The sequence below is a fragment of the Strix uralensis genome, chromosome 3, assembly GCF_047716275.1.
Source record: "Strix uralensis isolate ZFMK-TIS-50842 chromosome 3, bStrUra1, whole genome shotgun sequence".
NCBI classification, from domain to species: Eukaryota; Metazoa; Chordata; class Aves; order Strigiformes; family Strigidae; genus Strix; species Strix uralensis.
Genome location: NC_133974.1, coordinates 117,247,096 through 117,267,848, shown reverse-complemented (window position 1 = coordinate 117,267,848; position 20,753 = coordinate 117,247,096). Strand labels below are relative to the sequence as shown.

The following is a 20,753-nucleotide window of genomic DNA, read 5'->3' as shown; positions in this document are numbered from 1 at the left end:
AGTCACTTTACCTGTTACCTCCTACCCCAAACCTCATTCACTCGGGCTGTAAGAGCAGCACAGAAGATTTATCTTTCTGTCTGGTTTTACCACACCTGGCATGAGACTTTGATCCCACCATGAGAGCCCATCTTTCCAGAGAGCCCGGACCAAAGTGGGAGCGCTCTTCTTTACCACCTGCTCACTCACCAGCAGGCAGGAAGTGAGCCACCCGCCCTGCTGCCGAGCTTCAAGAAAAAAAAACAAACCTCATCACTCCATTTCCTAACAGCGACAGCAAGGAAATAATGAAGAACTTGCTCATAAGGGTAACCAATATCTAATCTGGAAAATTCTTCATGCAGTCCATGAAAAAAATCCATTTTAATTAAATACTTTTATTTTACCCACTGCTGTGCACTAAATTAAACTGCTTCAGCATTAATATATAAAACCATTATTCTGTGCATGCATAAGTGAGTTTATGCACGTGTCTGTGTATAAAAACTATACAATTAAGCACTGCTTAAAATGCAAATGACAGATGATAAAGACTCCATCCTGACTGTATTAAATCTTGACTTGGGATGCTGTATTAGATCCTCAGTTGTTTAAAACTAGTGTAAACTCAATTAAGTCAATGGAGCTAGTAATAATTTACATCAGTGGAAAATCTGGACCTTTGATTTTTAAATACTTACTACTGGCAAGAATTGAAAAACAAGCAACAAAAATCCGTTTGTAACATGGAGCCAGATGTTATTTTTCTTTTATTACAGTAATAGCTCAAAAATAACAAATTTAGAACAGAAACTCTAATAAAGACTTGTCCTGGGACAGATCTTGGAGTTACATCAGCTTCCACCCCTGAAGGCACTGAAATTTAAATTAAGGCTTGAGGCCCTCATTTACACGTTCATGTTCAATCTGCAAAATATCACAAACACACCAAAATTTAAAGCACGTGCTTATAAACATTTACCCTGACCTTCTTTGTTATCAAGCTTACTCCCTATACTCTTCTGGCAGCATGAAAAGACTTTAAAGTAGAATAAAATTTATATATTTATATCGTGGAAGGCTCCTCAATAGTCTTGAAGTTGCAGAAAGGGGTCTTGGCAGGAATGCGGCTCCTGACCAAGTGGGGTGGCCCAGCCCTGGTCCAGCAGCAGTGGGCAGCTTGCTGGTGCGCCTCCTTCAACAGAAACCTGGCTAAGGTGGCTGTGCCTCCCCGGGCAGAGATGCCGAGACCATCATGGTGGCCCTTCCCTCCACTGGCAGAGCTGGTCCAGACAGAGGACAATGGCCCCAAGGCCAGTGGTCCCCGTGCTCAGCTCTGCATTACACCTTGTTTAGCAGCCCAGGCACTCTCCAGCGGTCTCTACCTGAGCACAGCCCGCTCCTCAGCTCTGACCCAGCTCTCTCCACCGCCTTCTTTCCAACCTACTGGCATTTCCATCCCTGGTGACATTTTGCAAACAAGTAACCCCCACTGACACTACTTGCTGCACTTTGGCTGCAGTCACATGTTAAACAAAAGGCCACTCAGCACTGACAAGCCTTTCATCTCACAGCAGCGATGTTTTTCAGGTGTATCTGACAACGCCCCGGCAGAGCCGGCACCAGCTCCCAGGCTCACACCTCCTTCCGTAAGCACTGCCCTGTCATTCACTAGAGCAGGCGCTTGGACTGGTTCCAGGACAGGTCAGAAAGCCGCAAGTCTCCGCATCTCTGCTAGAAGGTTGCTTGGAGTTATGGTGCAGCCCAGGCTCCAAGAGACACGGGAAGCCATCCATTCCCACGCAGCAGTAACACAGGCCCGCTGCCTACATGGGGAAGAGCCACCGCAGAGGTGAACTCAGAGCCTGGCCCAGGAGATGGGAACTACACAAACACAAAGTTTCAGCCTGCCATCATAGACCACTGAGGCTTCCTATTCCTGCTTTTAAAATACAAATAAAAGACAATGCCTCCCACCCCCAGCACCTTTTCCAAATCCAGTGGAGTAATTCTCCAATGCAGAACCTCACAAAACCTGAGAATCCTTTAAATCATTTTATATTTCAGCACATGCCTGCTGAAGCTGCCCTTTAAAATAGCATAAACTCACACAAAATCACTTGAGCTAGAGAACTTGCTACAGCTAGGACTGAATTTCTGTTTCCATCCCAGGACTCCCTTTTCAATGGCTTATAACCATCAAACACACTTCTCAGAGCTGACGTTTCCCCCAGTCCTGCTTCACCCTGCTCACTGCCAATTTTCTTTCCTCCTTTGGAGTCTGAGCAAAATACCTCTACCTACTATTTGGGTTAGGAAAGATACTGTCCTCCATGACATCAGAAACTTTGTACTCTATCTGAACAGGAACAGGTCACTGGAACGAGAAACGTCAAAGCTGGTTCTCCTGTAGGTGTTGCTGGAGCTGGAGTATCTAACCTCATGTAACCTGAGCCAGAATTCAAGGGGTTTAAGTCTTGTACCAATATCATCTGCAAAGAAAGTCAAACGTGAAGATTATCAGTCAAGATACATAACCACGCATAATATTTTTAATGAGAAGAGGAAACATGCAGCCTGTCTCAGGGACAGTGGATTTTACAAGGCTTGGGGTCAACAAGCACCAAGACAAATGACTTAATTCTCAAATTCCTTGGTATTGCAAGTCCAAAATTGGTAACAAACAAAAATTTACAGTAGTGTAGATTTTCTTTTTTTTTTATTAAAAAAACCCACCAATCTGTTACTGGGTTCACTAAAGGCAATACCAGTATGGCCCATACCAATGTGCTCTTCAGTGAAACTAGTTAATTATAAGAAAGGCCGATCTTACTGTTTAAGCCTCAAATCTGAAACTGTCAATTTCTACCTCTGCCTTGATATATGGGCTGGTTTTATAGTACTGCACAACTATGAGTATTCACATGACAAGTGTGAAAGCCTGTACACAGGTTTCTGCAAGTCACACATTGTCCCTCACCATCACAGGGACTGCAAACTGGAGGAGCTGCTGGAAGGCACAGGGGGTGAGCAGACCCCCAAAAGCCCGACCAGGAGCTCAATACATCTACGAGATGTCCAAGAGCACTGAACCTCAGCCGCTCACCACTCGGCGCTCTAGGTTCGTGACAGATGGAGCAAGAGGCTGGTTACGCACAAACCCCCCGCACCAGCAAAGCCCAGAGGCATCACCATGTGCCAGAGCTGCAGATGCTGCTTCCACGTCCCTCTCCTGCTTTAAGAAGGGGGAAACAAAGCGGCATCCCCAAACACCTGTTGTGGTCCTACAGAAAACCCTCCTTGCTCCGCTTTTGCACGAGGGACCTGGATCTGTCCTACCTGCACAAATGAATGCTGAAAACATTGTATCATCAAGGGCTAAACCATCACTTGACATAAGCCAGCAGAGTTCAGCAGAGCCTGCTGGGCTTACATCACCTAAGGATGTGCCCAGAGTTTGCCCACATGTGGACAACTTAATCTCTCTACTGTCAAGATACAGGAAACATAATTTGTATTATTCAGAAGTCCTCCTCCCAAAATCTGTGTTTGTGCTACAGCACAGTCATGGCTTGCAGACTTCTGCAGCCCTGTGAGAACTTGCATCTGTTCTGAGATCCGAAATGGTTTAAAAAGCCAGCTGTCACTTGCTCTGGGAGAAACCAGCAGCATAATAAAATGTTGCAGGAAGTACGTTCACAAAATAGAAGCTTGGTGCAAATAGGATGCTGGGGAGAATTATGACATTTTACAAAAATGCAGCAATATATTTTTAAATGCTTAAGTGGACAATTTGCATTTACCATGACAGAAGAGTAATTCAGGTATGTAAAAAAAAATAAACTATTCTGGCATCTAGCCAATCTGGAACATCTACATCTGGTACACATTTACTTTTATTACAGCTGTGAGCCGTTATTTGTACTTCAGTAATGCCCTGAGGCCACGCTGCACTGAGCAGCTTGCATCTGCTAAGTAAGCACCAGTCACTGATTTGATCAGAAAGATGATCCAAAAAGTATCATGAACACAATCACTTGCAATTTACAGATTTTGAATTGGTAATAACTCCTTACAGTATGCTTTTCATCAGCACAGTCCAACTGTCCCCTATGCTGTCCGTCAGTATTAGCTGTGCCGTTTTGCTGCCAAGGCACAGAGAGGACTCAACCCACACCTCCCAGCAGACCCACGCCAGAGTCAGGAAGAGAAAACACCTCCCTAGCACCTCAGTCCACTGCTCCCTTCCACAGCACCCCTCTGGCAGTGAGGCTGGGAGCGAGAAGGTTGAGCCCATTCCACCATGGACCAACATCAACATGCAAGAGGACTGCAGCGGTTCTTCCCAGCTGCCAACCCAAAAACCTACAACAGTCCTGCTTTCCATGCTTGGCATATGAAAAATCCAAGTACATTTTCCTCCAAGAGAAAGGAGTAAGTCTGACTACAATTATTTTTTTTTTCCCCACTTCCTTCTTAAAAATTCAGGTCTTGGGCTTCACGGAAGACTTCCCAGATTACTAGAGCGATGCACTACAGCAGCCTGGCATCCTCAGGTGTCAGAGAAGTAAAACCCAGTTCAGAAAGGTACGATGTGATATTTATTCATGTCTGAAGTCCTGCTTTGCTTCTTAACAGCTTTTAAATGCAAAGATTTGGAAGCAATGTTTCCTCTTTAGTATTTGAAACCTTTCTGCTGCCTTTTCCACAATGCACAATAACCAAAGGAACAACTCAAGCTTGCTAGAAGTTCAAGGAAGAAAGTCTCTAAAGAGCAAAACCCCCCAAACAAACCAACCAGAAAACTTCTGGGCATTTTAAAGTCATTTCAGAGGGGAAAAAGTAATCATAAAAAGGAACACAGGGTTCCCCCCCCTCCTTTGCTGTTACTCTAAACACGGGTTCTTGCCACGTAACTGTAGTAACTCATTGATTATGTACTTATAAAAATATTTCCCCCCTCTGTGCTGACAAATTTTGATATTTGCTACCTGCAGTTTTTTCTAGAGATAAAGTATGCAGCTCCTTTAGATATAATGTAGCTGAAAGAAGTCTGTTTGTGCCCCATGAAGTTATGTGCGCAAACACAATCCATCAGATCATCCAAGGAACATTTGGGTTCCATTGCAAAACAGCTGTGTTCCACCTCACATTTTCTTTCTTCTTAAAAATACATTTATTTCTACTGTGGCCCAGTCCATCAAATAAGACTGGAATCCCACAAGCTTATAGCTTGAAGGCTGTATTTTATCCAGACTGATCACTGTCTTTGAAAAGGAAAGAGCTTAAAACAGGGATAAGAGAGACCAGCTTTACATTAGATAAGCACTCTGCCACATCTATTTTTTATTTGTTTGGCAAGTCTACGTAAACAGCAAAACAAGTTTCAAACTCTTAGCACACTCCAGAGCAGACCGTGACCAGAATACCCACAGGCAGAGCATTTCAGCATGCAAGACCAGAGGCTTGAGTCCAGGGAAGACCATGAGGGCATTTTTGGTCTCTGACAGATGAGAAGAAGGTGCTCCTGCAGGCACAGGTCACCTAGGCTCCAGGTCCCTTCAGCAGAGAAAGCAGTTTGCCAGCACAGTGCCCTCCTGCCTTTGCTCTTCCACGCAGAAGCCCCCACACATGTTGAGTAACATATCTCCTCCAGGTTTAGGTGGGCATTCTGGAAACCTCCCTCTGGGGTTGCACAGCCCTCCCCTCCCAGCAGGGATGCACCCCAACGCCTGCGCTGGCCGTGCTCAAGTCACGGGTCTGAAAGGATCTTTAGTAAAAGCATGTATGAGGCAAAGCTTTCTGACCATGACTAGTAGCAGAGGGTCAGTATTTCACATCTAGACAATATTTATCACCAGCGAAAGGCTGCCAGATTAGCGATCCCTAGAGAACAAGTTTAATTAAATGGTGACTAGTAGGTTGCAGGTGGGTCATTTCATTACAGTCCAAATGAAGACTAGAACGGAAAAAGAGATCAGAATCTGTAGCACTATCTATGCCTATCTTACGTGGTCCATAGTTTTTAGCGGAGTATCTCTCTCTCCTAACCCCCTGCACTGTACTTCAAAAACTAAATAACTAAGCAGCCTACTGTTAACAAAATGCTGTGAAATACAAGAGGTTAAAGTTTGGATTTTGGCAAATCTACTTGTCTGTGGGTGCTTCCATTCACCTGGAGAGACAGGGATGAAAAGGGGAACAAGGGGCTGAAGCAGTAAGGACTGATCTGCACCAACCAACCTCCTCAAGGTATCAGATGCAGACCTTATTGGCGTACTGCAACTGTGTGCTCCCTACCACTATTATTGATAAATTCCCCTGGCCAGCAATTCCATGTCCAGCATTCCCTATTTCAGGTTTTGTCACTAAAGCTCATTGGCAGTCTAAAGCAAAACACCAACTTGATAAATGGGATACTAGGAAGAGCTACCATGCAAACTGGGTTGCACTTCTGACTGGCTCTTACATGGTATCCTCCTGTGCCTTTGATAGCAGCAGGTGTACAGGTTAAGATCTATTCCTTGTTCCCTACTGGTTTATTCCTTTTTTTTTTTTCTTGTCATCATTTCTCAAGACTATTAACATGCTTCTTGGGTAGCAACAGTCAATTATCCTTTGGCATTCTTCACTCAACGCCCAGCATGACATACAAATCTTCCATAAACACTCTGCAAGGCCCTTATTGCATAGCTAGCATATGACAATACAGTAATTTCCACCGGAAACAACAATTACAATAGGAACATGCTAATCACAAGTATCACCAATTAAGCAAGTGAGTCCCAGCAGGTGAGATTTTGCAGACTACCAGTGCACATCTCAACCATGTTGTGATGCAGAAGGCTAGAGGCTGGGGACTCATAAATCAGGTGCCAATGGGACTAATGAGATTCTTTTCTATTAGAACAAGTAGTGGTTTAATTACAACTGTTTGATACATATGCAATGATGTATTCTGCAAAAATAAACAGCAGCTTTCTGATGAGAGCACTATGGGCTCAGGAGTTCACTACCTTTCCTCTGCCTACAAACTGCAGAAGTGATGCTGGTTTGGGGATTTGAGTTTTACTTTGCTGTTTTGCCACTTAGCTCCCCTTCCTTTTCTAATTCTTTTGTTTCATCAGTGCAAGAGAACACACCGAGGATAAACTGGGAAATAGCACTGCCACCTCTTGATTTTAACCACAGAGTTTGTATTATTTTTCTCCCTAAAGCTCCTGGAGTCGCACACATAATCACATGGGAATACTGGCAAAATTTCAGCAAAAAGAATGCTATTGGTCTCCTGTGTATGCACACAGGGCCCTATTTTCCAGGGAAGTGCATGCTTTTGGAGATCAGTTCAGAGTTTTTAAGTATCCAGCAAAAAGCGATTGTTCTGAGCTTCCCCTCTGTTGTGTGGGTCCAGGTACAGCCCCTGTTGTAAGTATGCAACAGGTCCTGCCTCAGAGCAGCTGATGCTAAGGAATCTGCTCACCTATATGTCAGTGTAACTCAGCGACACTTGGGCTGTTGCCCCCTTAGAGGACTGAAAAGTCCTAAAGAAAGTACTTGTGACAACCTCTTATTTCAAAGAGAACCTGCAATACAACAGATCAAGGCCCTGCAAAATACAGCCCAGAAATCAAACCCCACCGTGAGCCCACAGCACAGCCACAACCAAGGCCGATTCCAATACACGCTTCACTTTGCTTCAATGCCAGAGCAGCTGAAAGTGTTTATAAATAAAGCAGCAAAACCAAGTCACAAAGCAACTCCAGAGCTAGGAGCTTCACAGTGCCAAATCCCAGCCCGAGGATAATTGTTCTGACACTGCAGCAAACAAGCACCGTATGTACATGCGTGCAGGGCCAGCCCAGATGCAAGTGGCACTGCTGGGCCCCTGCACGGTGAGTGTTACCACTGCGATGATGGAGCACCCGGTCCCTTGCTGCCCGCTGCAGTGGTAGGGAGGCCACACGCCAGCTCTCAGCCTATTCACGGGCACTACACCGGCACAACCTACAAGAACACTGGGCTTCCCAGGGCTCCTGAGCGCAGCTCTCCAACCACCATCTCATGGCTGGGGTCCTCCACATGACAAGAGAGTATTATTGAGAAAGACACCTTCTCTCTTCTGAAGTGGGGGAAGAGGTGCTGTATTTTCCACTCCCTTGGCCAGCTCTTGCAATGGTAAACGGCTCCTCCCTGTTAAAAACATTTATTGGCATAACCTATCCCTGCTAGGGTCAGGGGGCTGCTGGTCCCTGGAAGTTCCCCCCATTGCCACCCATATGGTGGCAACATTGACAGTGTAACTGCCACCAGGAAGATTAAATGTTTTCCAAGTCAGGCAAATAAATTCTCATGCAAGTTCACTGCAAGACCAAAAAAACCCCAAAAATCTAACTCCACTGAGAGAAGAGAAAGACATTATTTAAAAGTTTACAGAAAATTTCTGGAGCCCAAGAAGTGATTCCAAGGACCAGGTAAGTGGAAAATACCCTCCAAAAAAACCAGCTGCATGAGTAGCCAAGCAGTAAAACTTTCCACCATCTACAAGTTATCTTTAAGCATCCCTTGCAGCTTTTTACAACTTTCATAGGTCAACTTCTCTGACACAGGCTAACAAGAAAATCTGTGATCAAAATCAAATTGTAGTCTCCCCTGTGTCCAACAAGGCCTATCCCATCAAAAACACTGTACATGTCTGCTGACCCAATTTTACCTGAATCTGAACTTGGCTCCAGAAACACATTCTAGTCGCCAAAAAGAACCCCAAACAAACATCTCCCCCAAAAGATAAGTGAGCTGGGCATACTTGTTTTCAGATCAACACTGCAGCAGACTGCACTTAATGCATTTGTGCGTGGCCCACGGCAAACACGTGTGAAAAGGAAAGTCATTTGCAGTATTTCTAACAAATGAATCAGGCAAGCTCAGCAAGGAAGAACTCTTCCAAACCCAGTGGTTGCCTCACAGTTTCGCCTCAGCCAGAGACACGGGCTGTAGGGGCACGCAGCCCAGTCAAAAACGACGTTTGGTTAAAAAGCAGGTGTCAGACATGGAGCTTTGCCAGCGTTAAGTGTTTGTTTCTTCAAGCCTCAGCTCCTGGGGCCAGGTGACAGCACCACAACCTCAGCTCTTGTTCCCATCAAGAGACCATCTCTCCTTCCTGACTGTAGGAAAAGATAACCCAACTCCATGCCAGCACACAAACCTTGAAGAAATAAGCATGTTTTTTATTTTCATTTCTGAGGTTTTAACCCCAACACCACAGTTTTCTAATGCTTTAGGTTTGGAGTTGATGAATCCTTTCTGTGCTGCTTGGCATGAGGAGCAACACAGAAGCTTTCCAAGGTGATGGTGCACCACTTGCAACCTCCTGCCCCCAAAGCACAAGACCTGATGGTCTGCACCCTTACTAAAGGAGAAAACACTGCCGTGGGGAGACTTTTGTTTTAGCACTGCAGACCAAGCCCCAGGAACAGGACTCCCACATCAGGGTGGGACAAATTACTACCCTTGTTCGCAAAGCACCAAGTGGGAAAAATAAAATAAAGTGAGTAAAAATACACTGGAGTTTTTGAAACTGGAATTCCTTGGATCATTGCAATACTGGGCACCATGGCCACGTCTTCATGCAGAGCACATGGCTGACACCAGCTGTAACGGAGCATCCGTGGCACAGAGCAGCCCCAGCTCCCAGTACCTGCTCATGCCTGACCCTTACCAGAGCGTAAGCAATTCGCTCCCATCAGTCAGGAGAGGTTGGTGCCTGGTAAGTGTTACTCACTCCTCTTCCCTCTCAGCCTTCACTCAGGAGGAATCACACTCCTGACTTCTGTCAAGTCTTCTCTTTTTGTGGGGGAGGGTGGAAGACAGCAATCAACAGACAGAAGCAGAGTGTGGGAGCAGAAGTTCGAGCAAATTTCTGTCAAATTTGCAAAACTGTTATGGCTGAGGGAGGGAAGAATGTCTTTTTTACATTCCTCAAGGACATTCTGTTACTAAACTTACAGCAATTTATTTTTCTAATGTTTCTACAAGTGGAAGCAAGGTTTTGCAACTTGCTAGGCGGAAACAAATTTTCACTTTTCATTTTGCTAGGAAAAAATTAATTTTGCTTAAGGGAAAGTGATTTTTTTTTCTTTTTTAAAATTGCATTTTGGTTCAGACAGGAGAAGAAAAAAAGGAAAAATATCACTCTTCACATAGCATATTATATATATCTGCTTGTGGAGAAGGCTTTTCTGAACTCGGCAGCGGTGGAGCAAAAGCAGTCTTGCTCACTCTGCCGGCAGCTACTTCCAGCACCTTTCCAAAGGAACTCCAGAGGAATTTGGTTACCTATGTCTTCCCATTTCCCATCCACAAGCCCACCCCACTAAAGCAAAACCCAGGCTTGCCTCTTACAGAGGCAACAAGCAGAAGGATGCTCAGAAAGGAAAGAGTCCAAGCCTGGCACTGTATCTCCAGGTACAAAGGCCAAGAGTCAAGAAGTCCATGTTACCTAGGGACATAAGAGAATCATCGTCACCCTCCATGCCCAAATATTAAGGCTCCACTAAAACGATGAGCACATCTTAGTCACATTTAATTTCTGTGTCTTGTTCAGCCTCAATGCAAACGGGTGTCAGTCAGTCCCACAACTCAGACACGCATATCCCCAAGCACTGACGGACAGTGCTCTTGTACATGTGGAAGCACGAACATGAGCTGGAATCTCAGGACAACTCCACTCATTAAAATAATTCAATGCTTGAATATTTCATTTAACACACCTTGTTTCTAACACACAAGCCCATCTTAGACTGTGCTACAATTTTGAAGTCTGCTAGGCACTTCTGCCACTGAGATCTCCTGTGTGGCTTTATCTATGCAATTCTGACAGTCCACCAAAATATGACAATACACAACCCAGAGAAAACCAATGAACATTAGCAGCCCTAACTTCATCCTGCTGCAATGAGTTTTACAGCTGCATAAATGCACTAACCTCTCCAGCATTCCCATCCCTATTCTGCTGAAAGGCTGAAGGTCCTCTAGGCAGGGACTCTTCTGCTACAGTTCCTGCTATAGTTCTGCAATACCACTAGCAATGTGTTTACAGGTAAAGACACAGATCCCGTGCACTATATTCTCTGGATGTCATTCTGGGCATGACAACCCAGGACAACTCAGACCACCTAAAGCTGAGTGCATGCATAAGTCTTCTCACGTGTGAGGGTCAGCACAGAGACAGCTACTACTGTTTTGGATGAAAACTGACTGCTCAGGCTGTGCTTCAGCACATCCACACCCCAGGGTGAGTTCAAGGCAAGAGGACTGCACTGCTCTGATTTAACACAGAGGAAGCACCACTTTGGCAATGATGTATCAACCAGGAGAGCACTTAACGCTCAAGCCAGCCTGCCTGCACAGGCACCGAAGCACGAGCGTGAGACTCCTCTCCCACAGCAAGAGGAAAAGGTACAACAGAAGACCATGTTTTCTTCTCCTTCTGCCTCAGACCATGTCACACACCAAGCAGAGCTCAGTCACTGAGTTGTTCACCAAGAAACCCACGGTGGTCGCTGTCATCTCACTGCCTGGGCACGCGACACAGAGGGGAGCAAACATTTAACGGGAAAGAGATCAGAAAGCACAAATTCACATGAGGTGGTTTGGGTTTTGTGGGTTAAGGTTTGTGGTTAAAAGCAAAACGGGCTCTGAAGAAACGGTAACAAGCATAAGCAAGCAGTCTGGAAGAGTTACCTACTTCATAGCCAAGACCTACAAATGACATTGTCATAATCTACGATTCACTGGAGAAATATGGATAAAAGAGAAAGGTGCTTTTGAAATAAAAGGAGGAAATGTAAGAAATAGTTGCATAAAAACTTCTTTGGCTGTTTAAATGTAACACTTTTGTGACTAAATGAATATACCCAGATCTTTTGGTTTCTGCAGTAATCATGTATTTCCTGCTATTACTGATAATGACTTTAAAACGGCACACTTAAGCAGGGCTGTTATTTTATCTGCAGCCTTTCCGAGGCAGGAGTGGCAACCAGGCATGTGGGAAGTGGTAACACCAGGGGAGGAACACGATGACAGCTCGTCAGTGGAAACATATGTCAGTTTAGTGAGGAGCTAATGAGGGGTGGCACTGGGACCTCAGCATGCCACAACCAAGCAACTTCTAACATAAATTTCTAGACACATTACATCCCATCCTGATGCAGCCTATGAGCTTCTCACCTTCATAACAGCTGATAAACCCAGCCTGAATTAACAGCAACTTTCTCTGAATTTACAGCAAGTTTATCTGGATTTCTCTAATGCAACCCTATCTCTGAATTTGGTTAGCACATGGACTTGACCAAAATCTCAACATTATATCAGCTTAATTCATTCTGTGGGCTTCCAGTGGGTGAGTCATATTTCTAAACAGCACTAGGTGGTTAAATGATACTTTGCCTGAGGTTAACATGAGTATTTCTCACTCCTTCCTCATCATCTTTTGTATTAGCTAAAACTGTCTGCCAAACCTAGCCCAAAATCACAAGCGTTTTAGTTAAACAATATCACTTTTTTTGTGAATAAACTCTGTCCAACTTTTTGTCTATCTCTAATTCCACACACCTTTACATGGATACTGCAAGGACAAGAGGACGGTAGGAGAGGCCAGAAGAGCATCTGCTGCATGACAGCAGAGTCAGATACTCCCTTGAAGGGGCACCAGGGATCCAAGAGGCATGGGCTAAACAGGTATGATTACAGGACTGGAAAATAAGGGAACAGGAGACAAGAGACCAGAGGGTCTTAAAAAAGGAAGTAGGATGCTGTGCTGTTCTGCCTCCACAAGCACTCAACGCAATCAAATACAGCAACAGGATCAGGGCAGAGCAAATGATGAATATTTCTCAGCTTCCTCCTGTTAGCAGGACTCACAGCAAGAAGGCTTAAATTGCTGGCAGGTACTTGGATCCCACCGCAACAAGTAGCTAAAAGAATCCAGTAGACTTGCAAAGATAGGGGTGTTTTGAAGCTAGCATTTCACCTCATCCATTTGCCATGCCTTGCTACTTTCCCTGCCTTTTCTGGAGCGCAGTTTTTTCGCCCACATCATCCATAGCTGAGCACCAGCTTGCAACTGCTTCTAGAGCCAGTCACTCACAGAGCTGGACCAAATCATACACACAACACCTAACCAACTGTGTCGGCACTGAGAGGGCAAGGGAGCTTGCAGAAAGGTTACCCTGTCATCAACGCACCAGCTAAATTCAGCTAGTTTTTGAAAGGAAACATCCCCTCTTATTTGCTACCCTGATACAGAAGCAGCCATCTGCCAGATTGAGTTTTGCAAGATTTATTCCCAATTGCTGTCCTGTGGGGCTCAAAAAAATCCCCAGGGGTTCAGTGAATCAGGTCTACAGAATGACCAGTGCATTTTAAACGTAACGGCTCAAAAAGGCCACACTATCACTCCAATTGAAACAGCTTCAGAGTGAAAAATTACAAAAGGACCAAAAAAAAAAAATTACAAAAAAAGGTCTTTAGGCTGGATTCTGCCCATTTCACCCCTTTAATATTTCTACAATGTATGTTTCAAAGGAAAAGTGAGAAAAAAACCCGAACTATTTGGAGCAGTTTTGATGATAAAATGCTACTGGATAAACCATTAGAAAATAAAAATAGCAGTTCACAAATGTCATGCCAGGCTTTCAAATGAGCCTGAAAATACACGTGCAGTTAAAGAAAAAAGATCTTTCCTTTCACATGTAAAAATGTGTTTACTGCCAACAGACTACAAAAGCCAAATGTTGCAAAAAACCACAAAACACTTAAAAATGAGGCACTTTATTTCCCTCCCCCAACAGATGAGGTGAAACTGCTTTTCTAAACACTCACTTTTGCTGTAGATGTTTATACAACTTAATTTTGGAAGTAAGCAGAAAAAAAAAGTCCTTTCAGGAAGCATTTTCCTACCAATAGTTGCCAAAGGGAAGGAGAAGCACCTGCAGGTCAAATGCACGTAAGTGCATGTCCCGTGGGGATGCTAAAGGAGGTTTAAGTTCTGATTCCCAAGTAACAGACGCCCGAGAGTTTGGTTATGCACCACAAGTGAATTATGCTCAGAAACATCACAATTTTAGCCAAATTACCTCAATTTCCTCAAGCAGCACTGTATAGGCAAGCACTTAAGAGAAGGCAGACACGCTTGGTGAACTCTAGTGCTTCTTGACTCCTGCGCTAGTTCAGGTCTCTATTGTTGCTTCTTCAGAGCTAGACAGCATTTGGGGGCCTGATCCAGCACTAACACAGCCAGTGCAAGGAGAACTGTACTGCCATGAAAGCACATTGAAGCAAGCCTTTGATCAGCTTTGTTTAACAAGAACAATTATCAGTGTCAGAGCTGTACATTAATTTGAAACGTCCTATTCCTATCTATACTTTTAAACATGAAAGCTGCTGTTAGGAACTGCGCTGAAGGTCTCCTCATCCTAATCTGCTGGAATGATGGCTAAACTTGCATTAGACTAGATTGACCTCAGCAGCCCAACTCCACCATCAGGTCCCATTTCAATCTCCTGAATGGCTGTTTCACTCTTAGCATGAGGAAAGAGAGCAGCAGGATGAAGTTGTATGAACTCATGACTGGTGGCCCATTTTGTGCTGGATTCAGAAACCTGGTGTCATTCTTAGTTGCAGGCAAAATGGAAAATTCTGAAATTCTTCCCAAAGTACAACTAACAACACTTTGCTTTCTCATGTTGCATCATCATATACAGCACAAAAATCATTCAGAACAAGATGACCTATCAATGCTATTTACAGCATCACTTCTACCAGCTCTTTTACTCAATTTGCTGAAAAGCAGAACTGAAGTATTCTGCACGTGGCCTACAGTCCACTGAAGTCAACAGATAACTTTCACAGACACTTCAATAGAGTCCTGCTCCTGTTCAAACATTTCTGACTGCAGTCCAGACTAGCATTAATGATTTACATTTACACTATGATGGTGGTCCTAATGAAATCCATAAAAACAACACACGGGACCTGAACTTTGTTACTTTTACTTTCTTTTCTACCATATTTTTAATCAGTTTGCTATTACAGAATGTATTCTGTTGTAACATCATGGATAATTCAGAGAAAAGACAGTAATCCACGAGGGTATTTCTACTTTCTCTCTTCTGAACACTACACAATGTACTTAGTAACTAATGTTTTATCTTCAGGAAAAGGGGGAGAAAAAACACCCACCACAAATGAAATCCCATACGTTTCCTACAGGCCACTTTATCTGATGAAGGCAGCAGAAATAGCTGAGGATGGTGAGATAGCAGGTGCTGATGTACCAACAGTGGTGGGGGAAAGACTACTACAGACGCTGATGCAAGGCTGTAAGACTGGATCTGCACTATATGGGAGATATGCAAACAAGTAAAATATTGAACAAGAAGAATTTTTGTACTAGTTTTTGCTGTCTAAAAAAGACTATAATCATCCATCTGTTCAGAACTGTTAAGGATTACAGTGGAGGAAGAATTATAGGCAGAGAAGTGCAGCAAGAACTGTATTTGTTAGAATTTCTCTTGGGGCATGTAACCTATGTAAGTCCTGAAGAATGGAGAAACACCTTTCCCCTCCCCTCCCTGAACTCTGAGGAAATGACATCCAAGCTCTGTTGTGAAAGAAAAAAAAAAAAAAAAAGGACTGAACAGCTTATAAAGCTTTCTCTATTAATAGTGACATATTATGATTTCTATCTAGGTAGAAATAATAACAGTGCAATAGACTGGATGCAAATAGAAGACGCCCCATCTTGTTCTTTTTTTCTATTGTCCATGGAAAGTTTTTTTGTACAGGGTTGCAAGTGGTTTGTCCTTTTAACTATGGGACAGAAAACTGTCCCTCTACAGAGAAGGGGGCTCTTTGAGGAGAAGTACAAGGACTTGACAAACAGCTCATCTCCTGCAGCTCAATAACCCCTGTTACCCAATCTGCCTTAATCCTGGCTGCAGGTGGATCCCTGAGGAAGTGGGACACATGAAGCATACGAACACAGACAACGTGTTTGTGCTCACCTCCCCCAAAAGCTTCTGAATATGCCAACTGACTTCAACAAAATATAACAGAGCAGCAGAGTTTCAATGACACAGAGTTCCTATGAGTTTCATAAAAACAGGAGTCAAGGAGATGAGGACCACCCTGTTAAGGTCCCTACCTGAGGAAAAAGCTACATTATGAACCAAGCCCTATTTTGCATCAGCAGATGAAGCCAACCTCAAGTCACAGAAGACTAGTTTTCTTTGGGCCCACTGCTGGTAGAAGTACTTGTACTAAATATATGACTACCTACTAATTTCTCAGTTAATAATTCTACTAGCACACATCATCGCTACGTACAGCCCACCACTGGAACTACCTGTGATGTTTATGTAAGAACCACAGAAGACATGCTTCTTATGATCTCAGCACTTGGCTATTAGTATGATCAAACATTGTCTTGTACTCTAGTTGACAGCAGGCCCTCCTCTTAACCCTATTTGCTGAGGGAGTTTGCAACACCCATATGCTGCATACATACAAGGAAAACAACAAGCATGTTTATTGACTTAAAAATTAGTAAGTACACAAGTTTTTGGCAGTAAAGGTGATACCAATACAGACATCTGGAGGTAAGAAAGCCAACTGTAAGACTGAGGAGCCAGAAGCACCTTTCATTCCTACCTGGTTCAGTGCAATTTCTGACGTATGGCTGCCCCCCATCCTCTGGGACATCAGTCACATTCTCCTCATTTGCTTGCAGTAGCTGTCTCCCGCTCCATTTGTCATTACTTTCCACAGAATAGCTCAGGGCATCATAACCTAAAGGAAAAGAGCAGTAGATACTTGAGACTGCACAGGAAAGGCAACTCCTGACTCTGCTTCTGAATGCTTGAAGCAGCCATAACATAACATCTGCATTGCAAACCCAGTATCCCTTGGGTTGAAAACAGCAGTGTTTCTAATCACACTGGAAAGGTACACTGCCATTAGCTCCACATCCCAATTAGTCCCAAAAACGTCGGAGTCGGGTTCATTCCTCCACAACTTTGAAGGTTCATACCAGAAGAGTATCTACGGTTTCACAAGAAGTTGGAAGACTCAATCAGATGAAGTACCATCCACTGTTTTGGTTAAAAAACCCCAATACCTAAACAGCAACAAAAACACCTCACAAACAACCACACACAACAAAAATAAACCCCCTCAGCTTATTACTTCTGTAGACATTTCATTGCTGTTAAGTACCAGCAAAACTCTGCTGAATTTTGCACATGCTTATACAATGTTTAAACCATTTCTGTTTCAGATTACAATCCTCTTTGCTGCTGAATTAGGCCTCAGAAATAGAGTGTTTGACACAAATGTTAGGCAGGCGTCTTTGTGAACCAAAAAACCACTATGCAGGTGTAAGGAAAGCTCTGCTCCAACTGAGTGAAAGGTTTCTCAGGACTGCAAAGGCAGAGCTCAGCAACCTGCACTGTGTCAGCAAACGGCAGTAGGGAGGCTGCAACCCAGGGGGGGCTGAGGCATAGGAGCAATTGCCATTTTCAAATTACGTTTTGTAATAAAAGCCTGAACAGTCATTTTCAAAGTAGTCAATAGGGATCCATTTCAATATCTTGATCCATTTCAGTATCTTGCGCCCAAGTCCAATGACATCGGTGGAAAGGCTCCTGAACACGGTCACTGCAGGTCAGGCAGCAGCAATTCAATTCATTAGAAAGCATTCATTTATAAACACAAAATCTACAGCTTCCTTCAGGTTCTGCTCACAGAGCACAAAGCAACTGATGGAACCGCCTTTATGAGAGTATAGCTGTATTCATTCTCAAAATGTTTCTTATTAAGCCCAACTGCACTGCTATTCCCACCCAACACAACCTAACTGAAGCCAGAGCATGCTTCCAGGTTGCTTCAGTAGTCCTCTATACTTCCAGCCATTAGGAAACGTCTGTAAACATCAGGGGCATGTACTTTATACAGAACTGAAAAAAGGGGATAAACCAGGGGTCTGAGTGTACTCCTTACCACACCCCGTCCTCCTACCAAGAAGCTGTGTACATTTACTGACATTTTTTCCAACACCAGCTACATTAATTTTGCTCACCAGTTTCTTTGCCAGCAAAACCCAGACCTGACTGCAAAATAGCTGTACACTATCACACAAAGTTTCAGTGTTACACCGGATTGCTGTTGAGAATACCAAGAAAAACCCTAAAACTCTGTTCCTTGGCCATCAACCCAGTGAAATAAGAATCACCATCTGGAAGGCAAGAAAGTAACGAAGAGTAATAAAATGAGGAGACTGAAGTGGCATATCTTTCACTCAAGCAAAGGATGAAAGTAGCCAGCACCAGGACTTTGCCACTGAGAAGCCACAAGGAACTGAAAAGTGAATATTGAGAAGCAAGTGCAGGCAGTAAGAGTTGGGCACACTAAAGAGCTGACTCACTGGGTACCAAAACCAGTTTGCATGTAATAAACATGAAGACACATTGCACCAACCCCCCAGCTCCCATCAGCATCACAGCACATCAAACTGCAATTGCTCTATAGCTGCTTCATGCACCAGGCACACGGACTGGTTTCAGCTGCACACTCGCAAGGCACAGGGTGGGGTGGTTTCAGGTGCAAGTGTGCAGCAAGTAACCCTACAAAAAAGTAACACAGTACTTTGTCTTATTACTTCTGACTCCTTGCTTTACTCTCCCCTTTGGCTTTGCCTTTGTGCTGCTAAGTGAAACTCTATTTTAGCAATGTCAACAAAAACAGCTGGCTGATTTCCATGATATTCTTGGCACACGGCTCATCAGCCTTGGACATGTCATGTCTGCCTAATTAGCTGAAAGCACGTGCTCACGTGTCAGTTCCATGGATCCTATGTAGTTTTAGATTCAAGGAAGGAAGAAAACTTTTTTTTTTAAGCTGCCAAGGCATCCACTTCAAACAGGCATACACACCAAATCAGCTATCTTGCAACAGAGACCTTGGGCCTATCTAGTAACAAACAGCATTTGAGAGAGATTTCCACCCACCCACCCATCTTCTTTCCACCAAGCAGAACACAGGCCCTCTCACAAGGACTTTGCTACTCAAGTTACTCCCCAAGCGCATATCCCTGATACTGTCCACAGCCCATCTCCTGCACATGCTCAGGCTGTGGCAGGGCCTGCCTGTCCTGCCCACTGGGAAGAACATGCAGTTTTCTGTCAAACATCTTGGGTGTTTTGAGGCCACAAGGTAATGACAGGCTTTACAGCACCAGGGGTCTGTGCAGAGGCTGGAGTCTGCACCCAACGCTTGAGGCTTCAAACCACTTTTAAATATGAACTATTCCCAGTTTTGCTCAGCACTCTGGAGACAGACCACAAGCAAAGAGCAGTGGAACAGAGATTCAAATCTTGGGGCAATGTCTCAGAAGAGGCTTAAGAATAAGGGAAAAGGTTCTCTTCAGGTCCCAACTCTTTTGTTAGGTTTTCTGACTCATTACACTGAGAGAGGTGGCCAACCTGAGGCTCCTCTGTCTTGCTCAGATCATAGTTTGCTCAGGGCAGCTCCCATGTCATGCTACCAGCAGGGAGGCAACGCTTGGGAAGGGGCTGCCTGGAAATACACGTCTCAGGCCCAGAGCAGTGACTGGGACCGACATCCCCAAGACACACAGGAGTTGGCCTGTGTGCATGTTTGGGGAAAGAACCACAGCTGCATGAGCAGCCTTAAGCACCCCTGTTTTCTAAGCAAACAGTGTTTAACTTGGTAAACTAAGTATGATCTGAAGCTTCAAGTACTTTGTACTTGCTATGCTTTACAAACTTCAGAGAATGCTGTTTGTTTAATCTGTGAGCACCGGTAAAATCTTAAACTGTGAGTTAAACATGCACAAACATCACTGATAAAAGCAGACTGTGTTTCTCAGGAGCACATGCAATAATGCAACATCAGGCATAATAACATCTCCCATAATAATAAACATACTCTGGTAATCTGAGCTAAGCAGTTTCAGTTCCACATACAAGCTGTTTTCAAAGCAGAGACACTTCTCCAAGTGGTCGATGCTTCATTGTGTGTCGCTGCATGGAGGAAAGGCACAAGGGAGAACCCACAAGGACTGCAACGGCCCAGAAGTTCCTGCAGAAACCTCTCCTGCTCCCTCCACACCCACAACGCCTTTCTCTCTCAGACTGCAAACTTTTTGAAGCAAGGGGTAGAGAAGAAGAAAGTCATTTGAGGTGACTTTGGAAGGGGAAGAGCTTAATTTGGCAATAAAAGTGTTTATAAAGGCTACATTCAGCATTCACACAAATCAGCGTAAATAGCAGCAGAACTGGTCCATGGCCGAACTCGATGGGATGGCTGTGACTTATACCAGTAAAAGCTCTCTGGTATCTCCAGGTCTACGGGGGGTCAGCTATCTCACTGCAGGACTTGTAACCCACTGACACCAAAATCCCGCCTTGGGTACCTCCACTCTAAAACACATTTGGCTCAACAGAGCAATAGAAAATAGAAGTTATAGATGAAAGGAGATGCTTTCTCAAAGGTTTGACCTTCCAAGGATTTCCCTGTGAAAATAGGGACACATCAAGATTTTCATCTTCCTAACAAGGACATTTTATGATAATTAAACAGGGCTAACTTATCCCTGCTTGCCAGCACTGGCCTCCCTGCAGCATGGCCGGAGGCAGCTCAACACCTACCTATGAGCACAGGCCATGCTCCTGTCAGCCCCTGAAGAAAACAACTCAAAC

At 44.2% G+C, this 20,753-nt stretch overlaps 1 protein-coding gene across 2 annotated transcripts in view; it reads right to left on the bottom strand.

Moving 5' to 3' along the window:
- The window catches only part of RIN2 (Ras and Rab interactor 2), a 252,426-nt gene extending 235,687 nt beyond the window's left edge, over positions 1-16,739 (bottom strand). For both annotated transcript variants that reach the window (XM_074864108.1, XM_074864109.1), the window contains exon 1: positions 16,687-16,739. The gene's annotated coding sequence lies outside the window, so the exon portion shown is untranslated. The remainder of the gene's footprint in view (positions 1-16,686) is intronic.
- Positions 16,740-20,753: the final 4,014 nt, after the last annotated feature.